Here is a 15,439-nt window from a genome sequence, read left to right as displayed (position 1 = left end):
AAAAACTTTCAGCAGTGAAGGCAGCTTTTAAATTTTAGAAGCATTTGAGTATGGCGGCATTACACACTTAAGATCGTACGAACAGTCATTCCAAATAGTAGGCTATTGTCGCACACAACTGCACACACGGGCTACTTGAAAGTCGTTTGTTATGCCAATGGCAAGTTCATAATTTTAGAAAAAAATGTGAATGTAAAAATGCAACCAGAAAGGATATATGGTACTTGCCTATAACAGCACTGACCCTGGTGGGGTCAAGAGCCTTTTTTGCCCCTTGGTGTTATTTCCAAAGCCCAAATGGCCCATGAGCTCCTCCTCTGTAAACACATGGTGAAGCAAGGCCCTTGCAAACTTTCCTGGTCCACCATGGCAGACCATGGTAAACTGTGCCAGGATAACCTTCTCAATGTGCACTCCTTCAACCTATGTGAACCTGCATGTTTAAGTAAATGTTAGCAAAACAGTTTTAAGCCTTTCAAGCACATTCACGCAACAGCCCTACTGCAAATAAATTACAGAAGTACCTGTTGCAAATCTAGATTGCTAAACTTTACTTCTTACAAGCTTCTTATGCTGTCTGGACGCCACATGTTTCAGAAAAACAATCCAGCACAAACAAGAATAATAAACCAAAGTATCCAAACATCTAGTACTTGAAAAAGGGGAGTACCAGCGAAACACAAATGACACGCACACAAGGAAACGGCATTAGACACGGACGGACGTTGGGACGGACCAGCGTCCGTCCCTGTCTAACGCCTTTTACGTGTGTGCGCGTCCTTTGTTTTGCTGGTACCCCCCTTTTTCAAGTTCATCATGCACCAACTGGCCCAAGAGCTTGCGCTAATGCACATCTAGTACTATTTATTGTGATTACCATTCTTAGGATACTTCATATTTTCAGGTGTTTGTCTCTATTTTCCCATCCATTTGTGTCAATAGGTAGTCCATGGTCTAATGGGGAGATTGGGCTGCTATGTTGAGGGAAGAGTTCAAAATCAACCGTTGGAACAGCTTGCGTGACTGGGTATGCGACCCTGGGCATATGCCACTTTTCAATGAATCTCCTTCCCGCTATCTTGGGCAACTGCTGCTGCTTGTGTTGGCAAGCAGCATTAGGAGCTCAAAGAGGGACATGATTGTCGATCATTACTAAGATTACCACTACATGTCACGTTAGCTTGCTGTGCTGCAGAAGTAATATGTGAGATTCCACTCCACTGTATGAAATGTACATAAGCTGCAAGGACAGTATGTGCCAACCACCACTTCAATTAAATTAATCGACTCGCAAAGCACAGGCTGCACAAGATCACGGAGTGAACTCAGAAGTTTGTGGACAGTCAGTTGATGTCCATGTCAGGGACCTCTAGGGAAACTCAGTCATTTCCTCGATGTGCATCATCGTGCCGTCATACATTGTATTACAATTCTGTCTGTCTCGTTGTACCACCGTTCTAATAGTCATCACGTATCACCACAATTCAAAATATAAATAGACACTTATATCTACTGTGTATTTAATCTTTATGGAGAATACTTTGAGCATGAGTTTTTGCAAAGATCATGAATTCTACAGCTTAAAGGAGCACTAAAGCAAAATTAAAATATTTAAATTCTGGTGTTTTATGTGCCAAAACGACAATCTGATGTTTAGGCACGCCTTAGTGGGGAACTCTGGACTAATTTTTACCAAATCAGGCTGCAAGGTACCTGGGCAGTTTTGTATTTCACCTCCATCAATATGCGGCTGTTTGATCCTGTGACCTCGTGCTTAGCGGAGCTGTGCCAACACCCCTAAGCAACTACGGCATGAAAGTACTAAAGAGAAAAATTATTTTAGATGTATCTGTACATGACCTTCCTACAATTCAAGAGATTCACTCATACCTTGACAAGAGGCTGAGTAAACTGTAAAAGCAGCAAGAGGAAAGATTGGTGGCAGTGCTGCCTTGAAGTTACCACACCCGCTTGCTGTGATGTCATGGATTTTGATGATGTCTGTTGAGGTGTAGCAATTTTTTTTACAAATAAAGATATTCTTCATCGTATTCCAAAAACCCGAAATAAAAAGCGTCAGGAACTTTTACAGAACCAATACAGCCCAAGTTTGAAAAAATACTTGGAATCCATGATGTGACAATGAGGTGTCAGCACGAAGATTTTGGGGCGATATTCAGAAAATTGAACTTTGAGCTTTATTTTCTCTAATAATCAAACAACTACCAAGAAAGTTACAGAAGTAGTTATTTAAGATGATGCTTTATTTTAAATTCATTTAAGGTGTCATTAGTGTCCCCTTAATACAAAACAAGGAATGCACTTGGCTGCGTAATAGGTTAACATGCATCACTGGTTCTCATTAAGGTATGATTATCAGTATAGCAAAGGGCATGCACTGGCTGCTCCAGAGGGGAGCCCTTCCACTTCCCCTCAACCTCCCAATTTCCAATTTCTTTATGAGTAGTGATGCAATTTCTGTATCTTAACGAGACATAATGCCAAGGAGATTAAAAATGCCATGCTGGCTACAGCATGTGGTGAGCGGCACTTCACACCGTCCAGCTCGGCATCAATCTTTTTGGAATTTGGCCTTTGAAATGCAGAAAGCCCCGATCACTGCTCGTTCTTCAGCCAACTTTCTCAAAGGGTGCTGCTGTTCTGGTTTGATACCTCTAGCTGTGCACTGCTGTATGACATAGGTCATAATACCTTCGTTCTGGTAAAACTAGAAAGATGTGCACTCATGCAGACCACTAATGTCCACACTAAGTTTCTGAACGCCCCTCTCATATCAGGCATATACACTGAAAAAGGCACATTCCACGTTTAATATGTTCACAAGTGACGAAATTCACTCCCAGTCCTGGTGCAGTTGCAAAGTCTTTAAGCTGAGTGCTTAAAGGCACCATGTCTCCTAATGAAGGCACTCTGCACCAATTGATCACTGGAGCAAATGCGTTGCAGTTGCATCAGCAATGTTGTTTTTTCTGCTTCCTGCAATACATTTTCACGGTATCAGTGTATTTGATCATCGTGACGCTACAGAATGGATGGCCAAAGAATTCACTTTTACCGTTCCAGCTGGGGCCTCTCCCAGCTCATTTTGAATCTGAAAAAAGATGTCACTATTAAAACGTGAAGCCACGATGCAGCAAAAGTGACAATCAAAAGAGCTACATGGACCTTTAGGCTTACATAAGTGGACGGATACAAATGACTAGTCATTGAATACACTAAAGTGTGGCCGCTCTTGCCAATGGCAGTGTGAGCTTGTCAAAAAATTTATTTCACATTCCTCTAGTTACTTTAAACATTATTTCCACGCATCTACTTAACTGTTATGGCCACATATTAAAGGCAGCTCCTTCATATAAAACCATTGTTACATTCTTTTACTCCCCGTCTACCTGATGCTACTGAAGTTTTGCCTACTCTCAAAGAAAGAATTTCACAGAACTGCTCTTTCGACAAAGCATTATTCCAAGCTTGTGGCAAAGCGTCGTGATTTAGTTCACAACGATGCGCTCCCCTTTGAATCTGTTCACTCTATAGTGCTCTGATTCGAAGCAAAAATAGCTTTTCGACATAACTAGCTACTTCTATGGTCACAAGAAACAATGCTAATTATTGATGTTTATGTTGCCGATAACGTATACATGCCGCCTCGAAACACAGTGGGACGACAACGCAGATATGCCAGGCATCTCGTTCCTTTACTGATTTTAAAACTATTGTTAAATCAGTTACTGAAGTGCGAAAAGCTGCAATTTCACGAAATTACATTATTTTGAATGTTGTAGGACCTGGAGTGCCATGAAATCTGCCTTTCCATGAATGCAAAGAGCGCCTACGCGAAGCCGTTTGGGCGAACCACTCGATGGCGACGAACGGAGAAGATGACAAAAATAAAGTTGAATGCGCGCGACCTGGGGGAAAACAAAACGCACGCGGTTGGCAAGGCGTATAACTCGATGATTTCGCAGCACTCTGTGGCATCACCCCTATTGTATCTCACGTATCGCATGTACACCCTTGAAATTCTTTATTATTGCGCGACAGCCTCCTCTGTGTTTTCCGATCGCGCGAACATCGGCCGCACGGCGTGTCAGATAGTAGAGACTTTTAGCTCAGCGGGTTTACGTTTCGCTCCGCTCTAGGTCTCCACCGTTGCGCCAGCGGAGCGGCTCGCGAAAAAAGAATTTTAGCCCGGCGGATCACTCACCCGCTCGAGCGGGGTAAAGAGCGGGCGCTCTGCTGCCCCACCTAGTGGTCCGAATAGGAGTTACTGAGAAATGAATTTGAATTACGTTTGCTTTTATAATGCAAGAAATGTTGAATAAAGATATATTACATGTTCTCAGTACATTATTTGTTAATAATGTACTGAGTACTAATGTACGGGTCAGTGCCGCAGTCGCCGTCGTCGATGCACATGTCGATGCAGAACTGCGGCGTTCATGTTCGCGGCTGCCATCTTGCATTTCCCATACACGCCCGCGCGCGCTTACGCACGCTCGCGCGTTGCGTATACCCTCCGCTGGGGAGTGCTTTCCAGCGGGCGTAAACGCTGATCCGTAAAACCGCTGGCCGCCTCAGCGTAGTGCGCATGCGCAGTCGCGTCTCCGCTCGCCCGCTCCGCTCCGCTGGCCGTAAACCCGCTGGGCTAAAACTCTCTAGTGGCCTTGAAGCACCGCGGAGTCACTCGATCCTGAAGGGAACAGCGCAACAGAATACACTTTCGCCAATCCCAATGCACCCCCCCCCCCCTTTTGCTGAAAGCTCGCTCACACGCCTTTTACTAGCGTGGCGCAAACGAAATATCTTCGATTACAGTACAGATCGGATGGTTTCACGTCGCATTGTTTTGCGCTCATTAATAAGGCTAACTGAATCGGTGCTCGAACACCGTATCAGAAATCATGGCGTACAACATGCCCTGTTTTAGGTGGCACCACATAGCTGCCTTACGTCACCACAAGCGGAGTGTAAAGTTAAACCAGGACAAAATTCCACGTTATCTACCACAAATCTAGTGCTGTACAACCCATTCTCGCAACGGAAGGATAGTACTAGGAATGAACACTAGAAAAGAGGCGCGCGGAAGACACGCACAAGCGCTGAAATTTCCCCGCTTCCGTTCACCGCGTCGCAATGGACGAACAAGGGGAATTCGAAACACTCACTCACCCTTGATGTCGCTGAGTCGCAGGCGATCATGGCGACCTTCGAGGCAACAAGTCCATAAAAAGCGAGCAACACGCAGGAATATTCCAAAGATGTCACAGCGAAGCACACAAAGAACACAGAAAACGCAGCAAACTCTCAAGCCAGCGGCGTGCACGAACTCGCCGGAACGCGCAAAGCATCAACAGCGCAAACGCGCAATCATACATGTGCACTCATACAAATACACGCTTATATTATCATAAATTGTACCATTGGATAACAAATTATGTAATTTCATGTTATTACTGAACAATTGTTGCGATTTGCAAGTGTATAAAAGTTTTTTGCTTCGCTTCTTTGGTGAACTACTTTCTTTAGCGCAGTAACGCAGTGAACCGGCCGGAGCTAATGGCATGCGCGGGAAAAGGCGCCAAATTCAAACGTCACAAACGCCGCGCTAATTTGTGCGCGCACAGTTTTCGTCGTTTGGATTTAAAAAAGAAAAGTAATGCGTGCCGCAACCATGCGAACTGAACTATTGACCAGAAAAGTACAGAAACGTCGCTGTTTGTGCTTCTCATTTCGACGTCATGGCAAACTGCGGGCGGTCTGTCGTCCCATTCTTTAAACATTTGTGCGTGTGCTCCTGCGCTGTGCGATTTGTCACCGAGAACGTATAGCAGCGCAGATTGTGCTTGGTGGCCGAGCAGATTCCGAACACATTCCCCAGCACCCCGTCTAGGTCACAGAAAAGAATTTGGCCTCCATGTGAAATATGAGCACCATGTCGTACATATCGGCCAAGCTTTTCGTTTCGTTCTGTATAGCGCGCTAACGGGTAAGCGAAACGCACTCTGTAAAAACGATGTTCACTCCTTTCTCCGCAGCACCCACCGTGGTGGCATAGTGGCTGAGGTGTTGCTCTACTAACCCGAGTGCTTGGGATCTAATGCCGGCCGCGGCGGCTGCATTTCGATTGGGGTGAAATGCAAAAACGACCGTGTACTGTGCGTTCGGTGCAGGTTAAAGAACCCCAGATGGTGAAAATAAATATGGCGTTTCTTACTACGGTGCGGCTCATAATCAAAGCGTGGTTTTGGCACGTCAAACCCCAGACTTGAATTTTGTTAACCTTCTCCGCCACCTTGACCATATTTAACATGGAGGCATGCAATGCCGTTTCCTAACACACAGCCAGGGCACTGGCCCCTTATAATGGAGGCCGATGGAAATGCAGGATGCGTCCCATCATCGGTTGTTTGTCACTGCTTGTAGGGACGTTTGTCTTCTCAAACTGCATATATATATATATATATATATATATATATATATGTGTGTGCAGGGTGTTTCTGCTAACTTTAGGCCGAGTGTAAACTCTATGACGACGCGACTAAATGCATGTTGTTCCCTTTGGTATGTAGCGTGTCGCGCTATTTGTGTATTTTTGCTTAATTAGCTATTTAGTCAAGCATAATTAACCAACTTCTGAAGCAAGGAAGTTAGGAAAGAAATTCCAATTAGAAAGTTGCAGAGCTGTTGGCAACACGTCCGAATAAACAGTTTCTGTCTTTCTATCTGTTAAGTATTATTGTTTTTCACCTTACTGCGGATGCTCGCGAAATAGAAAAAGCACCACGTGACATATGCCCGCCTGCGAGTCGTGATTGCACTGCTCCTAAGCCTTCTGCGCACAAATGAAAACATACCATTTAACCGGTGTGAACACCCGTCTGCTTATCGCCATCATGAACCGCAGCGAGGGAAGCACGTCGCTGGCGTCAATACCACAGCCAACGCCTTCGTCACTGCCCTGTCGCCTTTTAAGCGGCAACACACCCTGCTCGATGGTATGCTCGTTTGGGAGCGCTGCAAGCACGGCGCGCAAGCGGATATGTCAGGTGATATTTTTTCTATTTCACGGGCATCCGCAGTAAGCTGAAAAACACTAACACTTAATAGATAGAAAGTGAGAAATTACCTAATAGGACGTTTTGCAAAGTGCTCTAGAGCTTTCTAATTAGAATTTTTCGCCTAGCTTTGTTCCTTCAAAATGGCTAATTTTCTTGACTAATTAACTACTTAGGAAAAATACAAGAATAGCGTGACACGTACAAGAGTGAGCAACATGCATTTGGTCGCATCGTCTTATGGTGCATCGGCATATTTTTAAACTCTGAGTAAAGTTAGCTGAAACACGTGTATATACGTCTATGGTTCAAGTAACGTGAAACAACACCCTGTATATATGCAATGGTGATCAAGTGATCAGTAAAGCAACATATATGTGCAAAAGACGCACACATACATATGTGCGTGTGCTTTTCACATGTACTTCGAAACACAATATTGCTCGTCACTCAATTTTATTCAACAATAAGTTAACAGCATTTAGTCAACGACTTTATTGTTGGAAACTACTCAACAATGGTTCAATAGTCAATACTATTCAACAATATGTCAAGAGAATTTAGTCAACGACTTTATTGTTGAAAACTACTCAATATTGGCTCAATAATACTCAATACTATTCCGCAATATATCAACAGAATTTAGTCAACGTCTTTATTGTTGAAAATTACTCAACAATGGCTCAATAATACTCAATACTATTCAACAATATATCAAGAGAATTTAGTCAATGACTTTATTGTTGAAAACTGCTCAACAATGGCTCAATAATACTCAATACTATTCAACAATATACCAACAGAATTTAGTCAACGACTTTTTTGTTGTGAACTGCCCAACAACTTTACTGTTGAATTATTGCCTGTGGTTTCAATAATTGTTGAGGTATTGTTGAAAGGCTATTGAGTCAACAATTCGTCAACAATATGCCAACAGCTTTTCAACTGTCATTTTCATAAGGGAATTTCATTTCGTGTTTCACCATTGATGCACGTCCACTTTCTGTTGCTACGCTTCCTGATAAAGGTGTTCATTATTCGATGCTTATTACTTTCTGCAATTTCTACCAGCATTTATTCTCCAGCGTTCCTAGAATCGATGCCGTAGTTGCCAATTTCGTGTTCACCAGCCTGCTTTTTCCCCACTTTCGCATTGAAGTCGCCCATTACTACAGTATACTGAGTTTGCACTTTTCTCATCGCTAATTCAACATCTTCATAAGACTGATCTACTTCATCATCCTCGTAACTGGATGTTGGAGGGCCGGCAGGAACTATCTTTATAAATTTTATTAAGTTTGATTACCGACTACAGCTACCCTTTCATTAATGCTGTAGAATTCGTCAATGTTGCCCGCTATGTACTTATGGATTAGGAATCCTATCCCGTATTTCTTCTTATCTAGGAGAATTCTATCGCAGAGGACATGTTCGTTATTCAGAAGTGTATAGGCATCACCAGTTCTTCTAATCTCACTAAGGCCGATGATGTTCTAGACAATGTCTGATAGTTCCTCGAAGAAAAGTCCTGCCAAGCTAGCCTCACTCGAGAGGGGTCTGGTGGTAAACGTTGCAAGAGTCAAGAGTCAGTTTCCACAGGCGCGTGGTCCGGTCCCTGAGATTTTTAGCAGCCTCTGCTGTGTTACAGGTCTGAACGCCGCCTTGGACAGTTCTCCGCAACTGCTGGGGAGAGAGGACCATTGGTTATACGTAGGTATCAGGCGGGTTGTGGCCGTATACTGCACCAGGGAGGCCAACTACTGTTCTGGTGAGGGAGTGTCTTTTTTCAAGCTTAGTGGGCCTTCCTAATTTGTTTGTACCTGGATTAGTACAGCCACACTGACTCTCGGCATCTTTCACCGGTGTGAGGCGTACACCTGCAGGCTCCAAGCCTGCAGATGTACTGGTACTTACTAGTTACTTGTAATTACTTACACACTAGTACTTAGTAACTAGTAAGTACATTAGTACTTACTAGTTACAAATGTAATTATTTCTGCTTACTAAATAAATTAAAGGAATGGTAACTCAATGGCAATGAAATTAGATGAAGAAGATACTTGTCGCATTTAGGTGTTCATTATTCGCAGCTGATTCCTTTCCCCGAATTCTACCAACATTTCTCCTGCAGTGTTTCTAGAATCGACACCGTAGTTGCCGATTGCTTTTGCACCAGCCTGCTTTTTGCCCCACTTTTGCATTGCAGCCGCCCATTACTACAGTATACTTAGTTTAAGCTTTTCTCATTGTTAAATCCACATCTTCATAATACTCATCTACTTCATCATCGAGGTGATTGGAGCGTAGACTTATACAACCTTTAATTTACACCTCTTATTAAGTTTTATAACGACTACTGCTACCCTCTCATTAATGCTTCCTAATTCTTCAATGCTGTGCGCTACGTCCTTATGGATTAGGAATCGTACTCCGTACTGATTCTTATCTCGAGGTCCTCCATAGAAGAGGACGTGGAATTAGTCAGCTTTATAAGCCTCACCAGTTCTAAAATGAATAAGGGCAATTATATACCAAATAATGTCTGAAGTTCCTCAAAGAGGCCTACTGAGGTAGCTTCACTCAAGAAAATTCGGCCGTTAATTGTTGCCAAGGTTACTTTACATTGGCCATACTGTAACCTGTACGGCCTCAAAACGCTAATAACCATATCTCATTTAGTAGGCTAGTCGTATAATACTTTAGTGTCTCTAACAAAACTTTGCCTTTAGGCAGAAACTGCGACTTCCTAAAGCGAAGCTGTTTATGGCTACGGCTGCATGCATTTTTCTTGTCTCTAAACAAATCTGCGTGTGGAAAAACTCAGCTCCCGAACTTGATGCAATATCTCTTCATTCTATGCAAAAAGCATGCGTGTCATCACCTGTATATGCACTTTCAGACGATTAGTTATCAATAGGCAACGCTTTCAAGATCACTAGACTCTCAGGTAGAATTTTTTTCCTTGCTTACGGGGGTATCAGCAATCCATTGTTTTACGCGATGGACAAATTTTTCGTTGCGCAGGCGAAGAAATCCTTCAGCATTTCTATGCCTACAGAGGTGATACGAGAATATGTGTGTGTACAAATTGTCACGGTGACCTGCGATCAGGGCAATAAATAAGTTCTTGCCTTTGTTCAACATTCTGTGTCACCTCTGTGTCGTGTGGTAAACATCTTTGCAGGTCATCCATCTTCACAGAACGGAATGGCTCATGATTTTTTTTTTCGAACATGTACTGCGCCAAACAGCCTGCGGACACACTGAGTGCCATAGAAGTGCTGTGCCTAAATACTGACATCTCCAGACGGGATTCGGAATTCCATGCGAAGAAACGTATCCAAAACTGCTTACACAACATATATGCTTAAAAAGGTGGTATTCTGTTGCGTTATAATACGTTAAAACTAGTCTGTTAATTTTATAATGCCTGCAAAGTTTAATACAATGACGCTAATCAGTTAGAGCTGAGATTGCACGCCCATTCTCAGGCACTTTGTTCAGTGCAATAAGTTTTCTTCGTTCAAAGCTTTCACTGATGTTGCACTGCCGTAAGCTGCCATCTTCCATGAAGATGTTTACTTTTAACAGCGTGCTTTAATTATTGTTGGATCAAGTTTCTTTTGTCAAAGGTCATCTTCATCATTGATGCTCTCAAGGCTTCTTTTTGTATAAAGTGCAGGAAAAGCGTGACAATGTCTTCAAATTCCAAGGTACGATGCTCACACAAGAATCGCACACAACATTCTTTCTATGTACGCATATCTGGCGCATCCTTACTTACACATAAAAACTCTTGTTTACAAGTAAACTTGCGAAAAGGACAACATAGCTCTGACATGGAAACGCGCTGTCGGAGGGTATGCGCTGCATACCATAAAGAACCGTGCAAAGCCCGGGCCGCATAGCAATAAATATATCTTCTTCAGGCTAATTAGAACCTTTGAATGCCTATATCCAAGATTCTATACCATAAAACAATGAAACCAATATTTTAAACTAAATTGCGCATTTTCTTCAAAAACTTTCAATAAATTTCAATTTTCTTCAATAAATTAGGTTGCGTTCAAACCACCGGATCTTTTGGCTGGTCCCTTACTATGGTTACGTTCCATCTTTCTAAGGCTCATCAACGTCATTACCATAAACACGGCAACAAATGCTGCGGTTTTCTTCTTCACCGCGTCAACACGTAGGTCGTTGGCTGACAATCGGCAGAAGAAGACGACGACGTTAGCTCCGAGCACTCGTTCTCCTGCTGTACTCCGACAAAGCGACTTTTCACCCCAGACGTTCCCCCAAGGTACAAGGCGTTGCTGGTCTCGGCGTGTCTATCCGGCCTACTGACCCTGTCCTCAGCGTCGTGACCAGTCGCTGGACGTCCTCGCCTTTAATCCGCCACCTGCGCTTCATACACCATGGGTAGGCGTTCACTTCTACTTTATCATATTACCTTAGGCCTCACTATCGACGTTAGCGCTAATACGAAAACTTTTTAACTCTAATTGTTGCAACTTTCTTTCAGTAAATATGCGCATAACGTCTACTGTTGCTGATAACTACTATTTTCTACTGTGCATTTAGGCTGTCCAGAGAAAAAAAATCGCTTCGTGCTCTGTTGCTTTGAACACGCGGATTTTAAATACAATGTGAAAAAGCTCATCGGAAGGTGCGAAGGGACCGACCCATGTTTCGTTAGCGGCGATTGATCGACATTGTTGAACGTACAAAACCAACGTAGGAGCCTTAGCTGCGTTTACGTGAATCCGATAGACAGAGAGGCCGAGTCGGATTTCGGGCCAAAATCCGGTCGTCTGTTTCACTTAAGCGCCAGCAGGTCAAGCCAATCTAACGTAGAGGTGATTTATGCCATGGGTGGGTTATCTCGTCCTACCGGCTGTGCTAGGTGCATGTAAAGGCGGCGGGTCACGCGGGGTCACCTTGATCTCTGACTCGACCCGCTGATGTCGTTTGTGTAAACGAAACTGATCACACATTGGCGGGCTAGTTGGTCAGAATTCATGATAGCGCGACTCAACGAGTACGTAGAAAGAAACAGATACACACAGACAGCGCTTCTCTGTTTATCTCTTTCTTTCTACGTCCTCGTTTAGCCGCCCTTTAAACTATATCATGCAAACTCGTCAGTCGGATCGTGCAGGAGAGAAGCGGAGTAATTTGAACCATGCGGGCTTCTTTAACATGCCCGCTGTGCTCCGTATCCAGCGATGATGCCTGCGTCGGAATGTAGCACCTACGCCAAGGCATCGCACCTGCGACCTGTTTATTAGCAACACGGGGTCATAGCCACAGACCAACAACGGGATTCTTCAATCAAATTTAAGTGTGACAGGCGTTTCGTAACCAAATTTGCGATGACCGGTTAAATATATTCTCATGTTAATTGCTATTCCTACCTATCAGAATGATCGCTTCGGCAGATGCTTCTGTAGAAATGACACCCCTAAAACATCATGTTCCCATGGCGAGTTTTAGCGCCTCAGGTGTACTTAAGTGAGGCGACTCGAAACGGTCCCTGTAACAATTATGGAAGTTATTTCTTTTGCTGCCACGAAAGACCGCTTACGCGAAGCTCATTGTTCTGGGCGCGTAATGTCCTCACGTGAACGAGCCCCTGAAATGACAGTGCAGCAGCGTGATCATCGCAAATTAAACACATCTGTTTTGTGATGTGCTGTCGAATAACTCACAGCCTGCTCTTTCAAAGGTCGCGTGAACTAGTGTGGCTCTTTGGCTACTTTATGCACTTTGAGGGAGGACAAAATGCAGGGTTTGCGCTTTGTAGTCACGGCAGAGCTATTCCACAATATACAGCGCCTTAAATGCAATATTAAAAACTTTTTGGCGCATCCATCCTTTCGAAATCCTTCGAGACCTTAATGTGATTAGCAATCCCTTATTATGCGTTTGTAATTGCTGCATATGTTTTGTTGGTTATCAAGATGGCTATTGTATCACCATATCATATACCAATTTCATCCGTGAATCGCGAATCTTTGTGGCCACATCAGCAGACACACGAAGTGGCAGTACCGCTGCCAAACACAGTGCCGAATGATACAAGCACACAGTGTATCTCATAATTACTACTCCCTAGTTTAAATGCTTTACGTAGCAACTCCCTATATCCCTAGTATACTGGCTGCAATATCGTTGCGCTCAGAGTAGCCGATTGCAGACGAGGCACTATTGCATTAACGAATTTAATGCTACACATCCCTTGTGTAAACTGGGTGCATTCATATATGCTGTGTAATTGACGAAGAATGGTCGCAATCCAGTATCACGTATGCTGTGCCAAATTGGTCTGTTCAGGCACGAATACCCAACAGTACGCACTCAGGTACCGAAGTTTTCCACTAAGCCAGACAGCCGCCAACAGCAATTTAGCTATTCGGGCACGCATTCATCTGCTTGTCAAGAGAGCATTCGGCTCATACCTAGTGGCTCAAGAGTGTAGAATACTTGATTACTGAGTCTAATAGGTTAGATACAAAGCAGCAAACCAAATAGTGGGTAATGATCTCAAATACTGGTACAATCATTAATTAGTGTCTGCGAAAATAATTGCCGCTTCACTGAAGCGTATTGAATTTGTTCCTCCCTGATTACGCAAATGGTACACCCGCCGTAGTAGAATATCTTCCACATGTGCCAATGATATTTCGTGATTTTGAACAATCTTCGTTCCATTGCTATTCGCGCGGTCCTTAACTTGTTTTCGAGCTTCCTCGTAAGTCTCAAAGTTTCTGCCCCCTATTCTAGCACCGGTAGAATGCACTGATTGTGCGCGGCTAACTTTACTACAACGTTTCTTAAAGTTCCCTTCAAAATTTCGAATGTTGAGAAAAGAAGCGTTGATATTTGTTATGATGTTTGTCTCTTCAACAGGTGATGAACAGGGATGCGTAAGTACAAGTTTAAGGACGTCGATTTCTCTCTATTCTATAAATAATCGCTTAACTATATAACGGAAACAACGCAAGGAAGTGAGTGGAGTTCATACCTCAACGGAGAAATTGTGGAAAATATTCCCCCGGCATGGTTTCTTAGTGGCTATGGTGTTGGGCTGCTAAGCACAAGGTCGGGGGGGGATAGAATCCCGGCCATGGCGACGGAATTTCGATGGGGGGGTGGGGGCGAAAACACCCGTGTACTTAGATTTAGGTGCACGTTAAATAAACCTTGATTTCAAAATTTCCGTAGTCCCCCAGTACGATTTGCTTCATAATCAGAAAGTGGTTTTGGCGCGCAACACCCCATAATTTGGTAGTAAAATGTACGTAATGCATCGCTATGAGCGATACTTTAAGCCAGTTTGTTAGCCAGAATTGAGATTGCTAAAATTTTTAAATCCAGATTAAACCTTTTATAAATCAATATGTTAAAATGTCGGAATAGATGTTGCAACAGCATAATGAAGTTGGTTTGGTCATGTAGCAAGGACTCGGCAAAAATTTGAAGGCTGCAGGTAGCTAAGAAAATAATGAAATTTTCAGGAATTTGGGACCGCACCCCGTAAAACCGTAGAATGCTGTTCAACAGTGTCGTTTACATACAGATGGCGGATCCGAATGCATCACTTCTTATCCAATTGCGAAAACAATACTCTTTTCTTTAGAGCGGTCAATAGACTATGGACACTGAACGTGTGCCTATTTTGATGCAAATTGCGTTTTAGTGCTTTCGAAATCGGAGTTCGTGTTTATTACGTGATTTTTTTTTTCTTGTTCTGAGCCTATTCTACAGAGTAACACACAATTAGAGATGATTAAATGCGGCTGGTTAGTCGCAAGTAAATGCATGCGTACTTTATGTGAAATAAAACTTTACGAGCCACCTCTTGCTCGTATCTTTTTCCGTGGCCGTCGTACGCGACGCAGTAAAGCCATGAGCAATCTACTGCAGCCTGTTGTGTGGTATATTCTGCGGAGAGGTATGGTGCATAAAACCGCCGCAGGCCTTGGTTTCGTTCACCGTGTTTAACTTAACCTGACCAAATAAATAAACACGCAGGGTGGCGATGAAAACGATTCCCCTGCCGCTCCTCCTGGCCAGGTGAACTCTACCACAGCGCTCGCGGACGCTGCCCCAGCGGCACCCGCAGCGCTGGTTCCAGCCACGTGAGACAAAATTCTCTTGCACATTTACACAGCTGAGACCCGAAAACGAACAGGGATACGCTTCTGTTTCATGCGTTAGCATTTGACGGGTCTATCTATCTATCTATCTATCTATCTATCTATCTATCTATCTATCTATCTATCTATCTATCTATCTATCTATCTATCTATCTATCTATCTATCTATCTATCTATCTATCTATCTATCTATCTATCTAT

The 15,439-nt window shown here is 43.4% G+C and overlaps 1 long non-coding RNA gene across 1 annotated transcript; it reads right to left on the bottom strand.

Annotated features, from left to right (window-relative positions):
- Positions 1-320: 320 nt before the first annotated feature.
- LOC129384269 (uncharacterized) lies at positions 321-5,311 on the bottom strand. Its single transcript, XR_008612002.2, has 3 exons — positions 5,191-5,311; positions 3,077-3,112; positions 321-433 (listed from the first exon to the last, which is right to left on the bottom strand). It is a non-coding gene; the product is annotated as an uncharacterized lncRNA (long non-coding RNA).
- Between the last annotated feature and the right edge of the window lie 10,128 nt (positions 5,312-15,439).

The sequence above is a fragment of the Dermacentor andersoni genome, chromosome 8, assembly GCF_023375885.2.
Source record: "Dermacentor andersoni chromosome 8, qqDerAnde1_hic_scaffold, whole genome shotgun sequence".
Lineage (NCBI taxonomy): Eukaryota > Metazoa > Arthropoda > Arachnida > Ixodida > Ixodidae > Dermacentor > Dermacentor andersoni.
This window is presented reverse-complemented; position numbering and strand designations above follow the sequence as displayed.